This window comes from Cavia porcellus, unplaced genomic scaffold (genome assembly GCF_034190915.1).
Source record: "Cavia porcellus strain 051 isolate PalLab524CR breed Dunkin Hartley unplaced genomic scaffold, mCavPor4.1 scaffold_7, whole genome shotgun sequence".
Taxonomy (NCBI): domain Eukaryota; kingdom Metazoa; phylum Chordata; class Mammalia; order Rodentia; family Caviidae; genus Cavia; species Cavia porcellus.
In genome coordinates, this window is record NW_026947490.1 from 21,418,592 (window position 1) to 21,426,672 (window position 8,081).

Below are 8,081 nucleotides of genomic sequence, written 5' to 3' on the forward strand. Positions count from 1 at the left end.
TTGGGAGGCTAGGGCAGGAGGATCACTGAACCCTCAAGGCCAGCCTGGGCTACATCGTGAATTCAAGGCCAGCCCCAGCTACATAGAGAGACTCTGTGTCGAAAACAAAAACAAAAACAAAAGAATTTTTTGTTTTTGAACCAGTGGGTATCCAAGTCTTTAGCAGTAAAAAAGATAACAGATCATGGGGGCCTGATGGAAGGTTTTTTGTGTTTTTGTTTTTTGTTTTTTTGGTACCAGGTATGGAGCTCACAATCTCACACTTGCCAGGCAGACTCTTATGCCTGCTGAGCTAAATTCCCAGCCTATTGTTTTTGTTTTTATGGAATGTGTTTTAATGCTGCCAGGAAGGGAGAGATGAAAGGACAAGAAAGCTGTTTTCTGGATGGATGGGAAGGAAGCAGGGGATCTTCACTTCAGAAGCCCTCATCCAGCCAACTAGGAACTTGTTTATTTGTTTGAGGTTTTGCTTTTGGGGGGTGTTATAATTTTTGTTTGGTTTGGTTTGATTTGGGGCTTGGCTTGGGTTTTTGGTTTCTTTCACTATTGTTTGAGACAAGATCTCATTATATAGTTCCAGATGGCCTTGAACTCTCCTTGTAGCCCCCAGCTAACCTAATAGTCACAGTGATTATCCTGCCTTAGCCTCCCAAGTGCTGCACCATACCCAGCTTCCAACAAGTAAGTTCTGAATCAAGGCCTGTGATGGGAAGGAGGGTTAGCCCAGAATTTCCCTAAGGGTCCAGATCTATATACAACCCACCACCACCACTTCTCTGTCAAAACAGTCATCACCTCTAGTCTGTTCCTCTTCCTTACCCCCATCTCAGGGGTGGCACCCTGAGATGTGCAGGAACTCTGGACCTCCTCCTGGACACCCCTCATCCCACTGGCCATTGACTCCACCTCCTTAATCTGCCCTCAGCCTCTATATTGATCCAAATTCCATTCCCTCCTGTCTGGGCCTCTGCCAGAGCCACCTCCTGGGTGCTGGCTACCAGTCCCATTCCTCTTGTTCTGGTCCCAGCCCTGACCTGGTCCACCCCTGCTTTAAATTTTCTATGGCTCCCTAATCTCTCATCGACCCCACCCAAGTAAAGAGACCAAGCTCCTCTGCAAGGCTTCTGCCTATATCCACCTCCTCATCGTCTTTCAGCCTTAGTTTCCCTCCTGGCAAAGCAGATGTGACTGGCCTTCCCCTTGGGCATCTGCACACAGTAATGCTCCTGCATGCCTTCTTGGCCTTGCTCACACCGAAACACCCTTCCCACGCCTGCCTCTCCCTCTCTGCCTGACACTTCGTGCTCCTCCAAGATCCAGCTCCAATGGCCCCTCCTCTGGAGGTCCTTTCCTGACCACACCAAACCCCAAAATAGACTCTTCTGTTCTCTCCCGCCCCTTCCCACTCAAGCCCATCAGTGTGCCCTCCCGACAAACCTTGGCTCCTGCAGGGCAGGGCCCAAGTCTGACTCATCTTGATCCCCACCATAGCACCAAGCCTGATAAACCAGAACCTCGGGAAATGTTCGCTTAAGTAATGGGTGATGAGTGAATAGCTATAAGGAGGAATCAGTGAGTGAGGGCATTAATAAGAGCAGCAAGGGTTGAACGGAGGGATGAGCGGGGCGTGTAGGGGCAGACGAAAATCAAGTTTAGCGCAGGAGGAATGGATGAATATCTGAGATCATGTATCCTCTGGTCTCGGTTTTTCCAGTCGAGCAAACTGAGTTCACTCTGACTGAGCTGCTCCCTCTGCTTTTTATCTGAGCTATGTCCTGAATCTCACTACTGGTCATTCGTGAAAGAGCTTACCAAGACGGACCCGCAGAACCGTATCCTCGCTAGCCCGCTGCTACCACTGGTGAGCTAACTTGGCTGCCAACTTGCAGGTTCCCCGCCTATTGGCAGACTGGCATAGACTACGGTCTCCAAGAACCAATCGCTGTCCATTTTGGGCTACCGATCCCGCCCAACACGGAAAGCGCCCTGAATGGCCTCGAGAGGGGAGAAGCAAGTGTCTATTGGCTGGATGGTGGTGACTGACGTGATGGATAGCTTATCACAGCTGGACTCCGGATGAGTCAGACCAGTTGAGGGTTCTGGGGCTGAAAGGCATGGTCGAGCGCAGAGGGATTTCTGGTGGCACATACGTGAGGTGTTTGCTGGCCTAAAGCTTGGGTCTTGAGGGAGGATGAGACTAAAGAACCCATATTCCTCGATCCTGAAGGAACAGAGTTCTTAGGCCCCGGGGAGATGGGAGGCAGAAAGGACTTGTGAGGTTGGGAACCCTAAATGTTGATGTCTTGGAACTGGGACTCTTGGGTCCCGAGAGTCGTGGATCTGCCCACGGATGACAGGGTTTTACGAGGCTCTTTATGGAATGGAGCCAGGCCTTACCCCGAGGCAAGTATTCTGACTGTCGAGTTGGGCGTGAAATGGAGGTAGAGAAGGCAGAGAAGTTATGTTATGCCCATGCCGACCAGTAAAACCAGGGGCAAGGTGCTGTCTGCAAAAGGAAGCCGGAAGGGGAGGAGACTTGAGACACAGACCAAGAAAAACATAGATACCATCGGAGAGATAAAAATAATAAAACAACAATAATAATAGAGCTCCCCTGTCCTGAATTTACTGTGGCCTGGCTTCTGTACTAAGCACTTTACGTAATTTCATGTCTTCCTCATCACAATTCTAAGAGAACAGATTATTATTATTATCCCCCCTTTATAATAGAAAATTGAGGTCCACTGCAGGAGAATCAGATACAGAGTTTTTTTTTTTTTTTAAAGATAAACATGGGATTACACCTGTAATCCCAGCACTCTGGGAAGCTGAAGCAGGGGGATCACAAATTTGAGCCTGGGAAATTTAGCAAGAATTTGTCTCACAATGAAATTTTTTTTAAAGGGCTGAAAATGTAGTTTGGTGCACAGGCTCGAATCCAATCCCCAGCACTGCCTGAGGATGGACACCAAACACAAAATAAGACAAATGACAGATAAAGAGAGGTTCAGAGAGAAGATGTGGCAGACAATGAATAAAAGGAGAAGATCTGAAAGCTGAGGCTTCTGAGGAAGGGGTACTAGAGATGTGAACCTTTGAGTCCTGGGAAAAGGAAGGACTAAGGATAGAAACTCCTAAGTATTTTCTCCCCAAAATCCATGATACCAGGCTTGTCCACCCCTTCTTGCTGTGGGTGTTAAGCCTAGTTGGGGTCAAAACTAGTGATTAGGAAGAAGCAGGCATGTCATTATCCCATGAGAAGATGATAAAAACATGAATCATGGGATCCCCCCAGCCTGGGAGGGCTTTTCCCTCTGTCCTTTATCTGGACAGATCAGACCTCAGGGCGAACTAGAGGTGACTGGGGCCCTCCCTCTTCCCCATCTCTCTATCTGCTTAGAACTGTCACTGCAGCTTGTCCACCCTGAGGCAGCATCCACTTCCTGGTAGGTCTTTCTTTCTCTGGATTTTTCTTCTTTACACAAGACCTTGAACTGATGCCTCCTAGAAACCCTGACCTCTTGCAGGGGCTCTGCAAATACTTGTAGAATGAAAGGCAAACATCCACATCTCTCTTGGCAGCTGTTCCTATGTCCCTACCCCAACCAGTGCGTCTGTGTCACCAGCACAATTCTCAGCCTCTCCCTGGCCTCCGTCTCTTTCCATCTTCCCTTGTGCTTCTCCTGAGCCACGGGGCCCAGCATCCCCTAAAGGCAGAAACTGAAGCTTGTTTTGGAAGGAGTCAGTCTTTCAAGGTCACCGGTGGGGACAAGGAAGAGAGTGCCTAGGAAAGGCACATGGCTCCATATATAGCCACCCTCCCAGCATCTTAAAGAAATGCAGTATCAGTTCAAACGTGTTCTCAGAATGTTAGGTATGATCTTACACTTGCACCCACAAAATCAGACACACACAGAGAACACATATAATCACCTCTGAACACAAGCACGTAGCCACAGAATTGCCTGCACTGACAAAAATATCCCATTCCATACAGTGCGACTCTGTGCCCAACCACCGATAGGCCACTGGCCAATCCCTGCTAGAATTGTAAGCAAAGACTTGGTTTTGTTCATTTGTGTCTTCAGCAACTAACAGAACATAATTATGATCATCATCATCACAAACTGCTTCCTATATGACAGGCTCAATTAATTCTAAACTCGTCACATGAATTAAAACTCTTAATCTTCTCAAAAACTTTATTTACAAAATAAAACATTTTGCAGATGGGAAAATTGAGGTACAGAGAAGTTTGGTGAATTGTCTGAGATCTCAGAGCCAGTTGAGGGGCAGTTGAAGCTCGGCATGATGACACGTCTGTAATCCCAATGCTTGGACGGCTGAGACAGAAGGCTCATGAGTTCATGGATTACATAGTAAGACCCTGTCTCAAAAAACAGGCAGTTGGGATTTCAATCCAGGTTTCCTGGCTCTAGAGTCCATCTCAATAGATAATTGCTAGGGGCTGGGATTTAGCTCAGCGGCATAAGTGCCTGCCTTTTAAGCAGGCAGTCGTGAGTTCGATCCCCGGTACCGATAAAAAGCAAAAAGACAAAAAAAAAAAAAAAGATAATTGCTGTCTTAGCTGGGAATGGTGCTTCTAATCTTAGCAGTCTGGGAGGCTGAGGCAGGAACATCAGCAAGTTTCACCCCAGCCCAAACTATTTAGGAACTTGGTAGGAACATGTATCAAAAATATTTTTTAAATTAAAAATTTAAAGGACCGGGAATATAGCTCAGTATGCAAGTCTTAGATTCAATCTCCAGTACCCACCACCAAAACAAAGAAACACCGCCTTAGTTTGGTCAGAATCACAGAGCCACAATAAATGAGAACATTCCCAAATATAGGAGCACAGTGTGTACAATCACAAGCATGTAATATGACACAAGACAGAAGACACTCCTCAGATGTCACACCTCAGACCACAGAAACTATGAAAAGAAGTATTGTGCTAGGTAGGCATAGTGACACAGCCTGTAATTCTAGCACTTTGAGGCAAAAAGATTTCAACTTCAAGCCCATCCTGAGCAATTTAGTGATTTAGCAAGACTGTCTCCAAAAAAAGGGGGTGGGGGAGAAGGGGGAGGTTCCTGGGGTTATAGGGTGTGTGAAGGCCCTGAGATCAATCCCTAGTACTGAGGGGGGAAAAGAGGAAAGAAAAGAATGATGCACTGTGACAATCCTTACAGTCACACAACTGACACAGATATACAACACACCCAAACCAGACTGGGACACACCCAAGACCTCCCTAAGTCCCTCCTTTTCTCTGGGGCTGGCCTCAAGGAAACAGCCGGTTCAAGATGGAAAGGGAGCCCCCTACCTGTCAGCTCAGCTGGACCGGTTCCACCAGGGCTATGGATGGCATAACCTGTTTTGTGAAACCCATGTTGGGCAACCAGGTTCACACTTAGATTCCTGGGTTCTGGTGCTGGCAACCTGGACGCCTGTGTGTTGGGGGGGGGGGCGGTATTTTCCCCACTCTGTGTTAGAAAAATGAAAAAAGGCACCCAGCCCTGGACTCTCCAGTTCAGAGGAGGGAGGACTAGGGACCTGGACTAGGATTCCAGGCTTGGCAAAGAAAAATAAAAGTCCAGCTGGGGGCAGTGGTTCAAGCCTGTAAACCAAGCTATTCTGGAGGCTGAGGCAGGAGTATTGCAAATTCAAGACCAGCCTGGGCAACTTACCAAGACTCTATTTTTCTTTTAAATTATTTTTTTTTAAGCCAAGGGCTGGGGATTTAGTTCAGTGGCACACAGCACCTGCCTGGCAAGCGCAAAGTCCTGAATTCGAGTGCCAGTACCAAAAAAAGAGTGAAGTTTAAAATTTTTTTAAGCCGAGGAAATAGCTCAGTGGTAGAGCACTAGCCTAACATGAGAGGGGCCCAGCATCTAAAAGTCAAAAAAAAAAAAAAAAAAAGAAGCAAGTCTAGCTCAGATCTAATTCAAGTTGAATTTCAGATTCAGAGCTAGGGATTTAGTTCAGTGACATAAGCACCTGCCTGGCAAAAGAGAGGCTATAAATTTAATCTCCAGTACCTCCCTGCAAAAAAATGAATTTCAGATTCAACTTGAGTTTCAGATAAACAATTGTTATGATATGGAACATACTAATAAAAAAGGTATCTGAAATCCCTATTGGCCTAGGCATCCTATACTTACTGAATAACCTATAAGAGGGGGACACAGTTAGGTTGCCTACTAGGTGGGCTGTGGTGCCCTAGCAGGCCACCTCATAGCTTCCCTAGTCTGCCTTCCTTGTTTACATGAGTTGTGTCTAACTGGGGCCCCCAGAGTATATCAAAAGAAGAACCTTGAGGACAACTCAGACTGTCACCTTGGGAATCCTGGGGTCCCCAGAAATGACTGACCTGGAGTTACCTGCAGCCTATAGGCTGCCTCCCTGGAACAGGCCTGGTGAGAGGGAAACATGGGGAGAGATGAGGAGAGACCCTGGGATAAGGGCACAGAGACCAGAGCTGAGGGGAAGACAGACTAAGAGGTGGCAGCCAGAGATCCAAAGATCTGGCAGCAGAGGCTGGGGATTTAGCTCAGCGGCATAAGCACCTGCCTTGCAAGCAGGGAGTTGTGAGTTCAATCCCTGGTACCGATAGAAAGGAAAAAGACAAAAAAAAAAAAAAAAAGAAACAAAGATCTGGCAGCAGACTTGCAGAGATCAGGAAAGAAGCAGATTCAGAGTTAGAGACGAAGATACAGAGATGGGAAAATAGAACGCAGTGAGGTGATACCCTCAGCACATGCAGGCTCCCAGACCAAGCGCAGTCACACCATGAGCACTGCTTTAGTCTGGGGACCAGAACAGCCAGCCATCTGGCTGGGCCTGGAGAGCCGGACCTTGGGTCCTGGTGTGTTAGCTGGGTGTTGAGGAAAGCTGTTCTCACACACCCGCAGGTGATCCACCTCCCATCGCCCCATTTCCCTACAGTATGGGATGATGACGGCACCTTCTCTACAGCTGACACCCTAACTTTCTGGTGCCTCCTACATTTTTGGGGTAACACCCGTACCGGGAACCTCACCCAGCTCTAACACCGCTTCCCTCCTTGAGTCACCCTGTCAAGCCTGTTGAGGGGAGACTTCAACAACTGAGGAACCCAGCCTTCACCTCTGGAGCCCAGCAGTTTGGAACCCAGGACCCCTGCCTACCCAGGAGTATGCAGGGGAGTTTAAGGATACGGGATCCATGCATCAAGGCCCAATGCCTTCTTGCTTCAAACTGAGGGGTCTAGACCCTAGCTCCCTCCTCCCTCAGCACCCCCTCAGCTCAGGGTCATGCCCAGTCCTCCTCCCTCACACCCAGGGGTCTTAGCTCAAGCCTCCTCCTTTTGCAGAACCAGGGGTCCAGGGCCCCCAACCCCGTCTTCCGCTCTATTAGGACTTAGGACATAACTAGGGCCACATCCATCTACTTCAGTTCCATTTCAGCTGCAGCCTCCTCATCTTCCCATGCAGAGGTGAGGTGAGGTGTGACTATTGACTTTGGTCCAGGCAAGAATTGCTTCCTAAAAACACAGTGCCTGGCTTCATCTCTTGGCCCGGCATGGGAGAAGAATCTCCCTCTTCTGAGGAAGTGACAGTGTCTAAGCCCCTTTCTCCCCAGGAAGCATCAAGGTCACAAAGCACAAAGAAGGGGAGCCCTCCCCTCTGCACACTGCACACCACTTGGCCTTCCCTGTCCTCCACTCTGCCTCCCTCTCCCCTGTCCATCTCTGTGCCTCTCTTCCCCAAACCCCAATTTTCTTTTGAGTCTTTATCCCTCTCTGCCTCAGCATCGTTCTCCATCTTTCTATCTTCCTGTCTCTCTCCAGCTCTCTTCTGCATCTCTTTGGTCTCTCCATCGCCCATTCTCTCGCCATGTCTCTGTCTCAGTCTCTCTGGGTCTCTGCAGGATGACCCAGCAGCCCTCCAACACACACACACACACACACACACACACACACACACACACACACACACAGTTTCCCAGGTCCTAGAAGGTGGTGCAGTAGGGGAAGTGGTTGGAGGTGGGGAATGGAAAGGCAGGGCTGGAAATCCCAGTGGGAGCAAGAGGGTCA